Genomic DNA, 20,113 nt, shown 5'->3' on the forward strand with positions numbered 1-20,113 from the left:
GGGGGAAACCAAGATTGTTTCAGGAGATGAAGGAAGATAACTCAGTGGTTCTGACAGCAGTGGGAGGATATTTTCACAGAAGAACTGGGATGAGCGTCTGCTGTATCCTTGCGCTCACTGACATACCAGGACATTGCATCTGATGTATCCTTGCCCTCACTGCCATAGCAGAACATTGCATCTGATGCAAGCAGGAACTTGGAACCAGTGAACTTGGAACCAGTGTATGGAGGTTAGGAAGGTTAGTCTTATCATGTAGAAGGACAGAAAGACCTATGCGAGTGAGGCATGACTTTAACTGACAATACACCTAGTCAGGTTTCAGGTCCTCAACAACTGGGCCACCACATACACACCATTATCTCTATAATTCCATTTTAGTCCAGCAATGTAATATTACTACACTACAGCAGCCTGAAGAAAAGCCCTTTCATGACAGTGATTCAGTTGTCTCAGCATCGGCTTGTCAACACATCTAACACCGTATTAGGTTGCTTAAAAAGCTTCGACTGTTCTCAGTGGCTATTACTAGGTACAAATTATGCTCCGTTTAGCCGATTAATGGGTTGAAATTTGGAGAATAAATACAAAGTAATTTGTGGCAAATGATTTGGTGGAGACCGGGATCATTTGGTCAAATTGACGTTGAAGAGTAATTGGCCAACTATTTAGTCTAACCAAATAATTTTATTGTAAAGTATTGCACAGTTATTGAGCTTGTATATTAATGACGACAACAACTGGTAAACTTCCATTTATTTACTTTCAACAGGACGACCATCCGTGCAGGCTAGAAGATAAATAAACCAATCGCCATCGCTGCATAACCAAATTGACGAATCACAGGGCTAGGCAGGCGGGTAATTCCGGTTCAAGACTGGTTGAGTTGTGCAGGTAAGTGAACATGAAGTCTTGACTCTGTCATGTTAAAACTCAGTTTATCTCAGGTAATTTTACAAAACGGATTATATTAGAAGATAAAATGAATAGAGATGGGATTGAAGTGTGTTATCTTGTATGTTATTGATTTATTTAATGATCCAGTTTGAAATGCAAAGGTAAAACTGCGAACGTTACTGTGGGGTTGCAGTCAACAGGCCAAATAGTGTATCTAGCTAACGTTAGCTAGCTATCGTTCTTCGGGTGTCGTACAGTAGGCACACACACTTGCAAAATTATATACACTATATAGTAAATAATAATTGTGATAACATTGTAAAATATTTACAGTATAATTTATAACATAACAGTAAGTCACAGTGCATGATATTGTGTATGGTTTGCTACGTTTATAAAGTAGTAATAGATTTTAGCGCAAGGATTGCTAGCAAGTTATGCTAGCCGCGCTAGCTAACTTACTTAGAACAAGGGCCGTGGAGTTTGTTAGCCAGTTCGCTAGCTATTAGCTAGCCAACATAGTTGATTATGGGCTACAGCCCGTTTCCACAATAAAATCAGTCAAGCTAACAGACTATTGAGTCTGAATTCAATACAGTTTATTCTTAATTTAAAAGACTGGGAGATTGTGCCCTAGTCTAGTGTTACTGTAGCTACACGTAAATGTTCACCAAAATTCAACAAGATAATTTGCAGAATAATTTTAGAATATGGCACAATGCCAGGTCATTCTATAAATATATTATGATTGTCATATAGACTCAGATCAACAAAAATAAATCAATGTTCTGTACATAGTGTTTTTAGACATTCTTTGTAGTGCCATACCAAGTAGGCGTGTGTCAGTCAAATGATTTATAGGTATATTATTATATATTATTGATTTATAATGCAATTTGTTTGTGTGTACAGGTCCCTTGGACAAAGAACTGGAGGGATTACCTTGTGGAAGTTACAGTGCATTTGAAAAGTATTCAGACCCCTTCACTTTTTCCACATTTTGTTACGCCTTGTTCTAAAATGGATTACATATTTTTTCCCCCCTCAACCTACACCCAATACCCCATAATGACAAAGCGAAAACAGGTTTTTAGAAATGTTTGCAAATGTATAAAAATAAACGTACAAAAAATAGAGTTTCTAAAAACATTTTTTTACTTTGTCATTATGTAGTATTGTGTGTAGATTGATGGGGTGGGGACGATTTAATACATTTTAGAATAAGGCTGTCATGCAACAAAATGTGGAAAAAGTGAAGGGGTTTGAATACTTTCTGAATGCACTGTACCTGGAATACACAGTGGATATTTTTCCCCTAAGGATGGATTTGGTGGGAGGTGAGCTTTGCTATTGCAAGGTATGTATACACAACATGTGTTTCATGATACAGTATTGATTATGTATCATCATCATGCATAGAGCTATTTCATTCATAGAGCTTGGTTTAATATCTTTGGACAGATTTCCAAAGTGCATTGTTCCATAAATGACTATGGTTGGCATTTCACTATAATCTGAAATGATGTATCACTATAATATTGTGTCACTGTCTGGCATAGCAACCTAAAGACTGCTACAGAAATATGGTGCTGGAGTCAGATGCTGACACAGGTGGAGGGGTGGTTTATCCAAGATAGGCGGTGTTAACTCTACTAAAGACCACTAGATGGCAGAATAGCACATTAGTAGAGTGAACAGTTGCAGAACAGGTGGAATATCAATGGCGGTGATCATAAGGCAGGGGATATGACATCCATATATAGATGTTGATTGTTGTCTGAAACCGTAAGTAGTTTTGCGTTTGCCAAATGAAAGGAACAGGATTTGTAAGTAATATAGTGAAGGATTGTAATTAGATTTTCCTAGAGGTCACAGGACCATCCTTTGCCTATATAGAGATCGCCAGCTTGTAGTCCTAAAAACCGGGAATGAGTTACCTCTGGTTCATTCAGCCATTCTTATGGGGGAAAGAATAAGGTTTTGGGATAAACACTGAAAATAAGGTCTGAGGTTAACACAGGCTAAGGAGATCTTATACATTTTGTTCTATGAGATAATATCAGTCAGTTAACATGACCTTTATGAATTATGAAGCCTTTTTTATGCCTTTTTTTATTACATAAATTCTTCAAAATTCACAAAAAGTGACGTTAGCTGATATAGATTCTCATAGAACAAAATGTATAAGATCTCCTAAGCCTGTGTTTACTACAGACCTAATTTTCTGGGTTTATCCAAAAACCCTACAAAACTCAGACTTTGTCCAATGAACCATGGCAGAGTTAGTGCCTACAAAGTGACGCCATAACTATTGCTCTCTATAGGCTACCCGTGTAACTGTAACCAATCTGTTACCTTCAGATCTGCACACAAAAATGGTACGGGGCCAGGGGAAGTTTTTTTTTTCTTCCCATATTGGGCTTTGTTGAGAAGGCAGGGGTGTATTCATTGTCTTGCAACAGAAATGGTTTACTGTTCAAGAACCAAACGGAAGCAAACAGAACCAAACGGGGCAAGACCTACCTGAATTTTTTCAGAAGAAACTCTAGTTTTCATTTGGAGCAAACAGAATCGGCTATGTTGCCCATCTGTGCCCTCTGTTGCATTGCAGAAAGGGTGTTGTGTTCTTCGGTTCCCCCTGGCCTTACATTAGAATTCTATACAACACCCATATATTTCCTCTACGGGGGGAATGGGACACACTCTTTTAATGACACATAGATACAAGGTGATTTTCGTCGCAGGTTAGGAAACCATTTTCTCAAACTATTTTCCTAACCTTAACCTCAGTCTCCTAACCTGCTACATTAATTATCCTAACCTGCTGTGTAAGTTCTCCTAACATGCTATGAAAAAGTAACTTTGGTATCGAATTGGTGTGGAAAGAGTGTTTCCCATAGGGGAATGCTTTGACGCACATGCTATCATATTGCAGGGTAGCATCATAGATATTTATAACTAACCGTGTGTCCTTTTCCTGGTTATGATCCCATAACCATTCACTTTCTCCAATCCTTCAGAACCACATGTTTTGATTCGGGGTTGTAATGAAACTGTATCCATTCCGGCTCTTGCGTGAAATGTAATAACTGCAAGTCACGATTTAATTGAGCCATGATGGAAGACACAGCAACCCAGTTTCAGACATGTAGAAAATGGAACGCTTGACTTTGGCTCCCTCTAGCGGAGACATGCTGACGTTCCACTAGTGGCGAGTGTGAGGAATGTCTCCCGCCGCGGCTTTGCTCTCGGGTTCTGTTTGTCAGACTTGAAATCCGAGGGAGAGGAGCGAGCCGCCATTTTCTGTGTGACGCTCTCCCTAAAACGGCAACAATAAAAACGGATTACCGGGGTAAATACATAACAAGTCGTCGATAAATGGCAAGACCAATTCGATTTGAATAAAACCGCCTTTGAAATAAACTAGACTGAGCATTAATAATTGCAAAGAGAAGAGAGCAAGCTGACTCGGTTCCTCAACTACTCGTTGTTTCGCCCATTTCGTGATTCCGGGAGCAACACGGGGTTACCCAATTTGGAACGCACGAGACGGATTTTGTGAAGGGGCATTCTCGAATTATTTGTTTTCCCACATATTTTGTTTCTTTGATGAAATTACTATCAAAGTGCGGGATTTGTTTCTAAAAAAAATAACCCGGACTCGGCTCCTCATCACGTGGTAGGTTCCTCCTTTTTTCTTTGTTACTTTTAACTCCGTAGTAAAAAATAACTTTGAAATCGTGCAACATCATTTAGCGTTTAACTTGTTAGGTAACCTACACACCAGTCATCTCGCATTAATAGTAATGCACAACCTTTTTTGTGTGATTTAAAAAAAAATGTTCCATAGCCGGGTCTACCTTCATTTCAAATCCAAGTTCTGACGTTAGTTACAGACAGTGTAGGTAACGTTAGGTTTGTTACTATTTTACTGCATTAGCTGGATGTTATGCTGCCAAGGGTACACCATTATAGTAATCTACAACTAACCAGTCAAGATGAGCCATGATATTCGTAAATTATGGGAGAGTGCGAGGGAAAATACAGCTGGCGAGACATAATCTTAAAACATTGGTAATAGCATTTAACTGTACCAGATAGAATTGTGTCAATGTCAAGCCTTATTCACCGAAGCTCTAGATTGAGTATCCAAATTACCCCTAGTCAGTCTACTGGCATAGGCCGTCTAAAAACCTAGTTTGCAAGCTTGCTGTATTGCCTACTATATAATGCATCCCTGCGCCACCGCATTCTAAACTTAATCGTGCATAATGTACACACCCAGGCAATTCTATCGAATGATCGCAATCGTGTGAGAGGGGAACCATTTTCGCAATCCTTCAACGCTAACCTAGAAAATGCGTTGTCGCATAGATTACATTGTAATCATTTTGGATACATTTCCAATTTAGTAATTTATGGCGAGGTTTTCATAATGGCGCAGCCACTGGCAGTTGCAGGCGCCACGTTTTTCTACTATTGTTATATCAAAATAATTTAATTTCTTTAGCAGAAACCAAGATAGTTTGCTAAATAATTGTACAATTTCAATTTCGCCTAAATTGTGATTTAGCGATATACACAAGGCCGCTAGAAAAAAACAATGAACAATATAATCATTGTATTCATTATCAACACATCAAGGTTTTGCCATGCCATGATCTCAACCGTTTCCTATGTGCTTGTATACTGTCTAACGTCAGTGCAGATACTGTAATTTTGTCCCATCCCTTTATCAACCAGGAACTGTGTTCATGTGAATCCCTTTAATTGCACACTAACCTGCTCAATCCCTGGTTAGTGTGTTACAAGATCTGTAGGTTTCCATTATATAATGTGTTAAATTGCATATCCTTGTATCATATGTGATCTCAGCACTTCAATGCTGTCATTTTCTGATGTGTGAACTTGCTCCAAGATCAAATAATCTCACCAATGTTCGTCTTGTGGTGAGGGGGAGTTTATCTTCCTGATGATTGTTTGCTGTCATTATGGGCGGGTACTCTACACTACAGTACACTCTTGATGTAGCTGAGCTAGTGAGGCCTTGACTGTTGTGCTCTGCTGCTGTACTGGGGCCTCTGCAGATTGCAAATCCATTGACTGAATTTCAAGAGAGCTCAGGGTCTGGGTGACGTGCTTTTTGGGAAATGGTTTCGGGAGGTTAAATACACCTAAGCGGGACTAGCCCTGACTGGAGCATAGAGAGAAAAAAGCCTACTGATTGCTCATATTGGCCAGATAGGGTCCCCCACGCCCCTGTCCCCATTGCAGCCCACATGTTGGAGTCAAAGAGACATTATATGAGTAGAGGGTGATGAGCACCTCGCCTGCTGCTGAGTTGGACCGATGGCTCGGCTAGCTCAGGCCTGGCTACATGCAATTTAATGGAGCGCTGTTCACTCAGATGACATGGCCCCTCCCTAGCCTGTATGATATGGTGTAGGACTGGGAGAATGTGCTGCTGAAAGTGTGAGTCCTCTCACTGCCTGTTTTCACTCCTCTTATTTGTTTTGATATGCCACACACTTGACAAAGCAAGACCCCCCCCCCCCTCCATTGACCCTTTAGATCTGGATGGAATCCTATCAGCCCTCTTCCAGACGTATGTGTGTGGTATTGGAGCAACCCTAGGAGGCTAACACAACAAGTATCTAGTTTATGAATTTGGAGGCCGTTGGTTGACCCAGAGGAGGGTACTCAATAACATGAATGGATAAAAGCCACCCACTCAGATTTTGTCCTTCCCAGCAATGATACCCTTATTTTAGGGGCACGGTGCCCCACTTTAATCAGTTTTCCAGGGCATTCCACGCCAAGAAAATTGGCTCATTGTTGCAAATGTTAGATACTGCCAGTGCCAACTGAAAGTATGAAATTATTATGGTTTGCTGGTTGCATTTTAAGTAAGAAATGTTGCATTATGTAAGGCCATATTGTGGACTAAGTAATAGTCCTGCTGTAAGTTATTACAAAGGTATGTGTATACATTTTTGGCCTTGATTTAGGCTATCCTAGCACCTAGCCACTTGGAGCATATGGCAATTTCCTCAGCCTATATTCTAGATCCTTCTATGTCCTAATTTTGCGTCTAACCAATCAATATAGAGGCCAAGTTGCCAGGAAACAACCAATAGAGGTATGGCTGGTTACTGCTGTAGGCTGTAGACCATAATGTACATAAAGCAACATCTGTTTCTCTGGTTAGGCCTAAATGTAGGCCTATTTCTGATGATTATGCAAATCTATATGTACGGATCTGCAGTGTGTTTTCATAGGCGCACTGGGTTTGGGATTTATCCTGTCAGACTATTGAGTTGGCCAGATGAAAGCAGAACCTGTTGGTATTACTGATGTTATTACTTGGTATTGTTCAGGCCCCCTCAGGCGGTTAATGTCTGGCTTCTCTGAAGACTTCAGCTCATGATGAATAATCTGTTCCAGTCAGACACTTGAAATCTGTCTGAGCAATCACAGCTTTATTCATGCATCTAAATGATCTGCTGTTGTGTGTTTTTGTAGAAGTTGTTGTTTCTCATGTTTTTGGGTTGCAGGTATTTTACAACTTGGTTTGGCATATACTTGAGCTGTCGCTTATGTGGACACACACACTAGTCTCTTTCCTGGAATCCTGACTGGAGGAAGAGCTGAAGGGTGACATTTGGCTGACTAAAACAACATCGTTGCTGGCTGTTTTGATAGTGCAAGCCTAGTCTGCCAAGGCCAAGTATATTCAGACGCACACAACCTCCTATTTCATGCCCTCAAGCCAACATCCCCTCCCCTCCACCTCAATCCATCTCAAACCAAGGGGCAGTGCCTCCCTCTGAACTCAACCTTGCTTGGAACACACCTGAAACAATACCTTTGTTCACTCTCCTCCCAGAATGCTCCATTCCTGAATGTTTTTTTCCCTTTTTTCCCCCGCCCCCTCACATAAGAGAAACATGGACCAGCCAGCCACGTGGGAGAAGCAGGAAAAATAAATCAACCCCATTCAACAATGTACATGGCCTGAAGAGAAACCAGAGGAGAAAATGACTTAAATCCCCAAATAAACTTTGATTAAAAAGGGAGGGGGGCGGAATATGGTGCTAAGGGCAATGGGCTAATTTACCAGACTCCTGCCTAAACTTGTCATGGCTCCTCAGTAGGATGTTAAAGGCCGAAGTGTTTCACCCTTCCAGGCCTAACTTCAGACAAGCGAGTTGCCCAGATCCTAGAGGTCAGGACAGGGTCAAGAGGAAGCCTGACCACTGGTAGGCTCAGCAGGGAGTAGCTCGACTGACACACGGGCCCCCATTCGCTCCTGTGCTGAAGCCACCAAACCAGTCTGGAAGTGGAACCATATGCATCATATCATTGGGTGAATTGTGGAACACAGAAACACACCACAGGTTTGCTGGTTCCTCAGAGTTTTACTTCTCTCTATGCCAGTTAGCCTATTCAGACACTGGCTTTTATTTTTGTGTTTTTTAAAAACCCTACGGTCAACTAATTGCCCCAGCTTGGTAGTACCTCAGACAACCGGTTGAAATCTCAACGTTTGAGATTAGAGGAACAGAGGAAACTCTGAATTATTTTCAGACCCAATTGTGGTCCCATTTTCTGTTGTGTATTTCTGTAGCTTTTTTCCCTTCTCGTGGAGAAACCTGAACGATTAAGAGACTTCAAAGGCAGAAACCACTGGCACAGTGTTTACAAAACCAGGTGCGCTGCACTGTGTATGAGGAGAGGAGTGAGTATACCCACGGGTTGAACCCGACCTATAGTCTAAAGTTCAGTGTAATGTGGCCTGTGCTCCCTGATGGCCTAATGGCCCAATTAAAACTGCACAAAACTACATGCTTCCCTTCCTCTCTGGGTCGTTCCATATGATTTCAATCACTTTTTGATTACACCCCTTTTGGTTTGAACAAAAGTTGGGCGACGTGGCCAAAATATCATATGGTATAAAAAAAATTGTTGGGTATTTGACAGTATTGTATGTTTTTGAATAATACAAGTTCTAAATATGCTTTGTGAGTATTGTGTGGCCCAAGGGTAGCAACACATACATTTTAAGTGATTTTAATGGGTCTTTCTCCATTCTGATTGTTTGTACTGTTCAATTAAACCCCCCCCCCCCAAATTCTGTATTTCCTGTGCTCATTTGAGATCATTTCCACACTGCCACATTGGGCTGCATGATATGGGCAAAACATGTAGGCCTTATTGTTAACCCAATATTACAATTGCGATTTGACTTGCGATTTAGTGCAAAACACTTGGGCGAACTGTTGGAAATTCTAATTCTATAGTTAGAATATAATAGTGGCCACTTTGAATACAGTGCATTGACATGACACGAATGAAAATGCCAGGGCGGAGTTATTGCAACAGGGTAGGAACCAAAGTGTTGATAAGTGTTTCTTAAGGGACCCTATAAGCTTTGGCTACATTGAATGTTTTCTCTTAGCTACTTCATGTAGCTAACGTATTCTTGCTTTGCGTATTCTTCTTTGATTTAGAAGATACTGTTGCACAAACTGACATACTGATTTTAAGTTTACACCATCACTGGTATTATCAGGCTAAATAGCTAATTATGTTTGCGCTGACTCAGTACATTTATTAGCTAGCTAGCGATTAGCATTAAGCAGCTAACAAGATTTAGGCCCTACTTGCTAAGAAAAGACAAACTAGCTGTTTGCAGATGTAAGAAACACAAACTAATAGTGTAATTATAAAACACTAGTGGATTTATATTAATTGCCTGAATGCATCTTTATAGCCTAGGCATTAACAAAATATTCATACAAATGTGATTAGGCCTCTCATAGACGAGGCCTTGTAGAAAGAGGGTCAATCAAGTTAGGTCTGCCACATGAATGTAGCATTGGGAAAAAAATACATAAATCCAGTATAACCTTTAATCATCATCAAAAAAAAGATTTGTTTATTTGTTTATAACATGCACAATTAGAAGCATCAATCAAAATAGAGCAAGCTTGACTAAATTCGAGCCCAGTTACTTTGCTCACCGCATCCTCCTTCGATTGTCTCGTCTGGCTTCCACAAAAAGCCCCCGCCTGCTGATCTGCACGAAGTGTGCGAGTGCCACTGGCTATGTACTTTGCTGGACATGCTAGCTGTTCTCGGCGGCGCATCATCACTTCAAACGCATTCCGTCGCGGTGTTATCGGTTGGCCTACTGCTACTGGTAGTACCGGTAAAATGTAAGTTATGAATCACAAATCACCATACATACAGCTGACAGAATTTGATTTCATCAATCATTTTGAGTTAAATTTGGTTGTCCAAGGTACTGTCAGCTTGCACTGCGTCATTGCTGATGAATGCACTGATTTCTGGCCAGTCAATTGGTTAAATTACTATTGATGCACCGGTATGTGATATTTTCCTTGCTAAAAAACCCGATACCGATTTTAAGCATTATATTACAAATAAATATTTAATACACGGACGCAGCGGTCTAAGGCACTGCATCTCAGTGCAAGAGGCGTCACGACAGAACCTGGTTCGAATCCAGGCTGTATCACATCCGGTCGTGATTGGGATTCCCATAGGGCGGCACACAATTGGCTCAGCGTCGTCCTGGTTTGGCTGGGGTAGGCTGTCATTGTAAATAAGAATTGTTCTTAATAACTGACTTGCCTAGTTAAATAAAAGTGTTACACACACCACACCGACCAAAAAGTTATTTTGTTGGCATTTACGTATGTCCCCATTACCAGTAAATCATAATCAAAACCTATTTCTTTCACTTACTTGCTGTGCTGTTTTTTTGTTCATTTATTTGTTCAGTCGTTTCATTCTCAACCAGGATTTCTATGGAACGCCGTTTGGGTCTTTGCGTGTCAAAAAAGATAGACGTGTCAAATAACACTATGACGTGTCAAATAAGCTTGTTGGCCAACCAGGACCTGAATATGATTGCATGTCACATAATTTAATTCGTTCATATGTTTTTTACGTAGTTATTACACATTGATTACACTATCACTCGTTTTTCATATGTCGTATGTGTGCTGTGATGCTGGTAAAGTTGTCTCGCGCACCTACAGGGCTGGTCATAAAAAAAGCTAGCTAGCTCATGGATGCAAACAATGTTCTTCCCCAAAAACATAGCAAAACGACAATCTAGGTGTCATCTAAAATAACCCTAATTTATAAGACAGTTCTTATTTGATTAATGGTAGTTTGGACCATCTGTGAAGCTAGCCACAATAAGGATTAGCTACAGTAGTGGACTTTGTGGTTAGCCTTCAAAATAAAAGTATGGCATAATTCTACTACTATTTGTATTAATTTGCATCATTGTCAATGACATGACATACTTTTATTTTGAAGGCAAATTGCAAATTCCACTTGTGCCTAATAGGGTTGCACATTTTGGGGAATATTCAGAGGTGTAAATTTCCGTGGAAATATATGCAAATTAATATTCATATCCTATAAATGTAGATGTTTTTTACATTGGATATATTTACCGTATCATATGGAGACAGAAATATAAACATTTTACCTTATCATAAGTAGACATAATTGCAAATTATTAAATCCTTCCAATAGAATTTTAAAAACAATTTAGTTACGAATTTAACTTTTAAATAAATGAGTTGACTCTTCACATGGGATGATTTCACTGAACAACAAAAGAAAGGGAATATTGAATGATCCCCAATGATCCATCGCATCTCCCAAAAATGTTTTCAACATACATTTGTAAAATGATAGTCTAAACTAAAGCTTTGGTTGTCTTCCTCTCAGGCTTCCATGTCTTCTCCCTGGACCTCCTCAATGTCCACCTCTTGAACGTCAGACTCTGAGGCCTCATATTCACTGTCACTTTTCAACCTTGTTGAGGATGGCTTGTTGTCAGGCTCAAAAACCATCACATTTGCCTGGATGGCCACCAATTTTTCAACACTTATATTGGTCAGCCTGTTGTATCATTTGGTGTGTGTGTTCCCAAACAAGGACCAGTTGCGCTCTGAGGCGGCTGATGTTGGTGGGATTTGGAGGATGATGGAGGCAACAGGGAAAAGAGCCTCAGATCTACAAAGTCCCTTCCACCAGGTGGCTAATGCAACATGGCAGTTGTACCAACATATCTCATTTTCATCCCAAAGCCCTTGCTTGGAAGTGTACTTCGCCAGACTGCCAAGAACCTTGCCCTCTTCCAGGCCAAGGTGGCGAGACACGGTAGTGATGACACCATAGGCCTTGTTGATCTCTGTACCAGACAGGATGCTCTTGCCAGCATACATGGGGTCCAACATGTACGCTGTGGTGTGTATGGGCTTCAGGCAGAAGTCTTCACGCTTTTTGATATATTTCAGAACTGCAGTTTCCTCTGCTTGGAGCAACAGTGAAGTGGGCAGGGCAGTACAAATTTGTTCTCTTCCATCTGCAAGCAGAGTCTGAACATCAGACAGGATGGCATTGTCTCCCTCAATCCGTGCAATGGCTACTGCTATAGGTTTCAGGAGTTTCAGGTTGCTTACCAGTCTCCCAAAATACATAATCCAGGAGGATCCTCTTGATGGGGCTGTCCATATCGGCAGACTGATATGGCCATTTCTCGGAGAAAATCCTTCCCCTCCAGGAGACGGTCTAACGTGATGACAACACCACCCCAACGGGTGTTGCCGGGCAGCTTCAATGTGGTGCTCTTATTCTTCTTGCTTTGCTTGGTGAGGTAGATTGCTGCTATAACTTGATGCCCATTCACATACTTAACTATTTCCTTGGCTCTCTTGTAGAGTGTATCCATTGTTTTCAGTGCCATGATGTCCTTGAGGAGCAGATTCAATGCATGAGCAGCACAGCCAATGGGTGTGATGTGAAGGTAGGACTCCTGCACTTTAGACCAAGCAGCCTTCATGTTTGCAGCATTGTCTGTCACCAGTGCAAATACCTTCTGCGGTCCAAGGCCATTGATGACTGCCTTCAGCTCATCTGCGATGTAGACTGGTGTGTCTGTTGTCCCTTGTGTCTGTGCTCTTGTAGAATACTGGTTGGGGTGGAGATGATGTAGTTAATTGTTCCTTGCCCAAGAACATTTGACCACCCATCAGAGATGATTGCAATAGTCTGCTTTCTCTATGATTTGCTTGACCTTCACTTGAAGTCTGTTGAACTCTGCATCCAGCAAATGAGTAGATAAAGCATGTCTGGTTGGAGAGGTGTATGCTGGGCGAAGAACATTCAGAAATCTCTTCCAATTCACATTGCCTGTGAGCATCAGAGGTGAACCAGTTCCATACACAGCTCGAGCAAGACATTCATCAGCATTTCTCTGACTACATTCCTCCATTGAGTCAAAAAAACTATTGATTCCAGAAGGACCATGAGCTGTTGCTATCGATAAGGTGTCTGATTCATAATTTTCACCTCGAATAGAAGTAGAGGGACTTTTTGTCAGAGGTTGCTTGTTGTGAGCGCTGAGGGAACTTCATGCACTTTGCCAGATGATGCTGCATCTTTGTTGCAGTATTTGCAAATGTACACAGCTTTTCCTTCTACATTAGCAGCAGTGAAATGTCTCCACACATCAGATAGTGCCCGTGGCATTTTCCTGTAAAGATTTTTTTTTTTTAATGAGTCAACAAATACAATTCCATGTATAGATAAATAGTTAAGCAGTTAGATTAAACAACTCCTTTGTAAGATCAATGTTTTAAAATGAAGCATAATTCTCCTGTTTCCAGTATGGAAACAGGGGAATTAACACTCCTCAGTTAGCAGGCTCAAGCAAGCTAAAACCCACATGGTAGCAAAAACTAACAAGCAGAAATTAACAAGTTAGAAATGATTTAAATACACTTTGCTGTAGGCTACTATTTACTAGTTAACAAAAAATCATGTATGTCAAATAAAGTATTTTCGCCTCACCCAGTATTGTAATCAAAACTTACCAGAAAGCATGTAGTCCTTGGCTCAGACAGTGTAGTAGTGTGGGCTCAATAGCATCTCATTAGTGTGCAAGATCTTGAGAATCAGCTGTACATGTGATGGGAAAATGCACTGTGCATGCAGAGGGTTGCAATTCCATTGAATTGGGGATAGTTTAACCAAAATATGTCACAAGACCTAGAATTGCCTTGTGTATCCCACAAAATATGTTCAGTTATAAGCTAACTTTTTTTGATGAATTTAAGCAAAATTCCCAGGCTTAACTTCCCATGGAAAATTTCCGACTCTTTGCAACCCTAGTGCCTGATCCTTATTGTGGCAAGCTTCACAACACATAACCCGGTCCGGTCGAGCCTGACTAGCCAGATGAAGCTAGCTGGCTGCTTATAACGTTAGCTTTGGGCAACCGGGTTAAGTAGCTGGCTAGCTATTTATTTTCATGAACTGAAGTTCGATTTCAATAGGCGAACAAGTGGCAACCTAACTAATACTTACTCACACGGATTCCTAAATCATTGTCGAGAATAATGAAAATGACTGCAGTTTCTACTGGTCATTGTTTTCAGGCTGGTTGTATTGGTGCTGGCTAGGTACCAAGCTAAAGCTAGCTACCCCAGAAGTTGTGGTCGAACAAATTATGCTTAATTACCATTGCGATATTGTAAACACATCATTCGTGGCTGCTGTTTGCTTGTTTGCAGACTTTTTTTGTACAGCTTTGACAGTGCTACTGTATCTTTTTTGACACGCAACAACCCAAACGGCATTCCATAGTATGTATGAAGCTAATAGCAGTCACGCTATTACTGTGTAACTCCGGCAGGGCAGCATCTGAAAAATAGCACACTTGGTAATGTGTACCGGTGCTCGACCAGTTGGCGAAAGCCAACATCACCTACGACTGAGAACAGTTGATTGTCAAGGGCAATGAATGCCATTATCTTGGCTTTAATGGATTTTGCCTTTGAGTTGTCTCACTGAAATGTTCTTACTCTTTCAAATGACTGCTCAACTTGTTGACTGCTAAATCCACATAGCAGATATTTTTGGCTAGGTTAGGAATGCTGTGTAGCACTTGTAGCGCAACATTTTTATGTGGCGTCATTACATCATGTACCTACGTTATATAGGTATACACGTCAGCTTTGACATCGGTTTTGCACATGTGCATTAATCTAGACATCGGCCGATACTGATGTTGGCATTATTAGCTAATATCGGCCGATTCCGATGTGTTCACCGATATTTCATGCATCCCTATAAATTACATTGTTGTTTTGTCTATTAATCGCTTCTGATAGATCTGAAAATGATGCAATACCATGAATTTAACCAAGTGTTTGTTTATAATGAGGGATGTCCCACGTTTAACCTGGACACATAAATAGTAGGAATATGCGCTGGCTTCAGCCATGACTGGACATCGCGTGCAGGTGCGAGCGTGTGTGTGTTTCATTGTCCAATCCGAGGCTTGAACTTGATCTGAGCGCGTGATCTGAGGCTGTTTTGTCTCTTGGGCATCAACTTGGGAAAGCCTCAAGGGAGAGCGAACAGTGCATTATAAACAAATAGCCGCGTATATTGGCCAAAAAACGACATCAGATTTATTAAAATTTTTCCCCTGTGTGTGGAGAAAAGTGAGGCGGGGCATCCGTTAAATAGTAATTCAACTTTGTCCGGCCTAATGATTTAATACAACGAAATGTTGTCTAAATGCTGAGCGCTTTATGTCCCTACCAGCCTATTGTCACACTCTCAAATGCTTCACAATGTATTTCTTTGTAGGCTATAGCCTTGAAATAATTGAAATAATATAACCTAAATACTTCCTTTTCGTTCTTCCTTAGGCTACTTGTCTGGTTCCTGACCTATTTAGTGTTTTATGCTGTTTAATCTGACATGTAGCCTATTTGAAATTATGTTCGCTTCTTACATTCACCATTTCATGTTTATTCAAATACTTTTCATTCAAATCCATATGGCTTGGTTTCAATACTTCAACAAATTGGTAGGTCCAGGTAGTCACAAAAATAGATGGATGTTGGTTAAATTGTGATTTTAATGAATGGTGCGAATTTGGAGTGGGAGTTTACTTTCTTTCTTGACCGCGGAGCAGTTTTTAGCGTTGCGCATCGCACCATGAGCTTCCAACAGCTGAACACACACACACACACACCACACACACACCGGCCTATGCATGGACACACACACAGTCATTATCAGTGTAGCCTGGGAACTTTGATCCGGACACATTAACTGCTGCATGCAGGAGAAATCCTTATCGCATTCAAGGGCTGGGTTTAATGTGAGTTGGTGGATGGTTCCCACGGATGGCAGAGATAAAGGTTATGACCTTCAGCTGCAATCCGAGTAGCTGCAGAGTCTGATGGATTTACCTGGTACTGGACCAGGTGAGGGAGAATCATTGATGTTTCTCAGTCAATAGGTAGGATATTGTTTTGTTGTAAAAATAACATGTGTATATATACAGTTGAAGTTGGAAGTTTACATACACTTAGGTTGGAGTCATTAAAACTAGTTTTTCAACCACTCCACACATTTCTTGTTAACAAACTAGTTTTGGCAAGTCGGTTAGGACATCTACTTTGTGCACGACTCAAGTAATTTTTCCAACAATTGTTTACAGACAGATTATTTCACTTGTAATTCACTGTATCACAATTCCAGTGGGTCAGAAGTTTACATACACTAAATTAACTGTGCCTTTTAAACAGCTTGGAAAATTCCAGAAAATGATGTCATGGCTTTAGAAGGCTAATTGACATCATTTGAGGCAATTTGAGGTGTACCTGTGGATGTATTTCAAGGCCTACCTTCAAAATCAAAAGAAATCAGCCAAGACAATAGTACGCAACTATAAACACCATGGGACCATGCAGCCGTCATACCGCTTAGGAAGGAGACGCGTTCTGTCTCCTAGAGATGAATGTACTTTGGTGTGAAAAGTGCAAATCAATCCCAGAACAACAGCAAAGGACCTTGTGAAGATGCTGGAGGAAACAGGTACAAAAGTATCTATATCCACAGTAAAATGAGTCCTATATTGTCATAAACTGAAAGGCCGCTCAGCAAGGAAGAAGCCACTGCTCCAAAACCGCCATAAAAAAAGCCAGACTACGGTTTGCAACTGCACATGAGGACAAAGATCGTACTTTTTGGAGAAATGTCCTCTGGTCTGATAAAACAAAAATAGACCTGTTTGGCCATAATGACCATCGTTATGTTTGGAGGAAAAAGGGGGAGTCTTGCAAGCCGAAGAACACCATCCCAACCGTGAAGCACGGGGGTGGCAGCATCATGTTGTGGGGGTGTATTGCTGCAGGAGGGACTGGTGCACTTCACAAAATAGATGGCATCATGAGGCAGGAAAATGATGTGGATATATTGAAGCAACATCTCAAGACATCAGACAGGAGTTAAAGCTTGGTCGCAAATGGGTCTTCCAAATGGACAATGACCCCAAGCATACTTTAAAAGTTGTGGCAAAATGGCTTAAGGACAACAAAGTAAAGGCATTGGAGTGGCCATCACAAAGCCCTGACCTCAATCCTATGGAAAATTTGTGGGGAAAATTGTGTGCGAGCAAGGCGGCCTACAAACCTGACTCAGTTACACCAGCTCTGTCAGGAGGAAAGGGACAAAATTCACCCAACTTATTGTGGGAAGCTTGTGGTAGGCTACCTGAAACGTTTGACCCAAGTTAAACAATGTTAAGGCAATGCTACCAAATACTAATTGAGTGTATGTAAACTTCTGACCCACAGGGAATGTGATGAAAGAAATAAAAGCTCAAATAAATAATTCTCTCTACTATTATTCTGACATTTCACATTCTTAAAATAAAGTTTTGATCCAAACTGACCCAAAACAAGGATTTTTTACAAGGATTTTTTACTAGGATTAAATGTCAGGAATTGTGAAACTGAGTTTAATTGTATTTGGCTGAGTTGTATGTAAACTTCCGAATTCAACTGTGTATATAATTCTTACCGATAGACCCTATTTCAAATCAAATTTTACAAGTCACATACACGTGATTAGCAGATGTTATTGCGGGTGTAGCCAAATGCTTGTGCTTCTAGCTCCGACAGTGCGGTAATATCTAACAATTATTATCTAAGAAATTACACAACATATACACACAAATCTAAGTAGGAATAAATTAAGACTATACATATGGACGAGCGATGTCAGAGCGGAACTAACTAAGATATAGTATTGAAAACAGTATAAACATATGAGATGAGTAATGCCAGATATATAAACATTATGTGACTAAGATACCGTAGAATACTATGGAATAGAGTATACACATATGAGATGAGTAGTGCAAGATATGTAAACATTATTCAAGTGACTAGTGTTCCATTCCTTAAAGTGGCCAGTGATTCCTAGTCTGTGCCTATAGGCTGCAGCCTCTAATGTGCTAGTGATGGCTGTTTAACAGTCCGATGGCCTTGAGATAGAAGCTGTTTTTCAGTCTCTCGGCCCCAGCTTTGATGCACCTGTACTGACCTCGCCTTCTGGATGATGGCGGGGTGAACAGGCAGTGGCTCGGGTGGTTGATGTCCTTGATGATCTTTTTGGCCTTCCTGTGACATACTTAGCATGTTTTTGACCAACATTAGGCCTAGGTCTTTATGCTTAACCATCATAAATGCTAAGTACAGTATATTGTGTTATGGCAAAATGGCTAGCCTGTTTTCCTAATGTTAACCTTTACAGCACAGGCTACATTCTTCCCTCTGTACTGGAGGTTGATCCATTTCAGGTTTTACTGGTGCTACCTCTGCGAAGGCGGCCTCCACCGAAGAATAGCCTAATTTAATTACATCTATGTATAATAGGGTGATGGGTGTAGAATACGCATCATGACTAGGTGAGAGGGGCCTCATCGGAATAAGGTGATAGTGTGAAATTCGTGCCATCGCGGGGCATGTCCTAAACGTAGCCAGCGGTTGGTTGGACAGGGTATCGCTGGCTGGGTGGAGCTTCTTATACGCCTGCAACTGGTTAGACTGGGAGGGTTGGTCTTAAAGGGCTCTGTAACAGGAGTCCTGTTTCCAGCGCTCGGCTCCGCACACCGCCATGCATGGCGAGCATTATGGCTCAGGGTCGTCCATGATAATGTGGATTTGTTTGTATCACCGTGTGTGTGTGTTGAGCCGCTCTTGCTTGCCTGGTTGTATAGGTGGAATAAATGTGTCAAATTCAATGGTGAGGAGTAGGGATGCACCTATATGACATTTTTGGCCGATATCCAATATTTTCCTTGCCAAAAAACACGATACCGATAACTGATATTTTAAATTTGAGTGGCCTTTTTAAGCATTCTAGTACAGTTAAATAGTTGAAACACACTTACTGACCAAAAGGTTTTTGTTTCACTTGCTGTGCTGTTTCGTTGTTCAGTCGTTTAATTTTCATCCAGGATTTCATCATACATGTCAAGCAGTGAAGTTTCATCTCTGTCTGTCCGTTGCCTCTTCTGTCGTGGGTCCTCTTCCTCTGTGCCAACTGTCACTGTATCCAATTCCATCTTGTCCATCTGTGTCTAACATTTCACGTAAACCCTGTTTCTTGTCTGCGTCGAAGTAGCGGTCCTTGTACCTAGCATCAAGCATGGTGGCGACACAGTAAAGAGGCTCAGAGAGAATACCACCGACTCGCTTGTTCACAGCCTCTAGTAGAGTACTTTTGTAAGTTTTAACCCGACGGTCTGTGTCGGCAGTTTTGTTGAGCAGGCATTTCAATGCCATGACAGAGGGTATGATGTGTGCTGCAGATGCAGTTGGTGAGCTTATTTCTCGAGTCAGTCGTTCGAATGGAGCTAGGAGTGTGTTCATGTTTCAAACATGTTCTCAAATGCCATTAACATGGCAGCAGCAGTATGAGAACCAGCACATTCTAGGGCATGCAATACGGCTTTCCTCAGTACAAAATCCTCGTCAACCCACTGTGCTGTCAGACTCCGCATGCTCATGGGGCTGACATGGCTGGCCCAAATGTCAGTTGTGAAGCTAATAGCAGTGACGCCCATAGCAAGTAACTCATGGATGTGCGTTTCAACAATACTGTGTAACTCCGGTAGGGCAACATCTGAAAAATAGCGCCCTACTTGGTTATGTGTACCGGGAATCATGGTGCTGGACCAGTTGGCGAAAGCCAACATCATCCACGACAGAGATCGGTTGATTGTCAAGGGCAATGAATTCCATTTTCTTGCAGTTAATGGATTTCGCCTTTGAGTTGTCTCACTGAAATGTTCTTACTC

At 41.1% G+C, this 20,113-nt stretch overlaps 1 protein-coding gene across 2 annotated transcripts in view; it reads left to right on the forward strand.

Moving 5' to 3' along the window:
* The first annotated feature begins 2,138 nt into the window (after positions 1–2,138).
* Positions 2,139–20,113, forward strand: part of LOC120033889 (KAT8 regulatory NSL complex subunit 1-like) — a 79,133-nt gene continuing 61,158 nt past the window's right edge. Inside the window, exon 1 of one of the 2 annotated variants that reach the window (XM_038980259.1) lies at positions 2,139–2,254. The gene's annotated coding sequence lies outside the window, so the exon portion shown is untranslated. Of the gene's footprint in view, positions 2,255–4,166; positions 4,577–20,113 lie in introns of those variants that run through there. The other variant, XM_038980260.1, reaches the window with a different exon arrangement.

The sequence above is a fragment of the Salvelinus namaycush genome, chromosome 41, assembly GCF_016432855.1.
Source record: "Salvelinus namaycush isolate Seneca chromosome 41, SaNama_1.0, whole genome shotgun sequence".
Taxonomy (NCBI): Eukaryota; Metazoa; Chordata; class Actinopteri; order Salmoniformes; family Salmonidae; genus Salvelinus; species Salvelinus namaycush.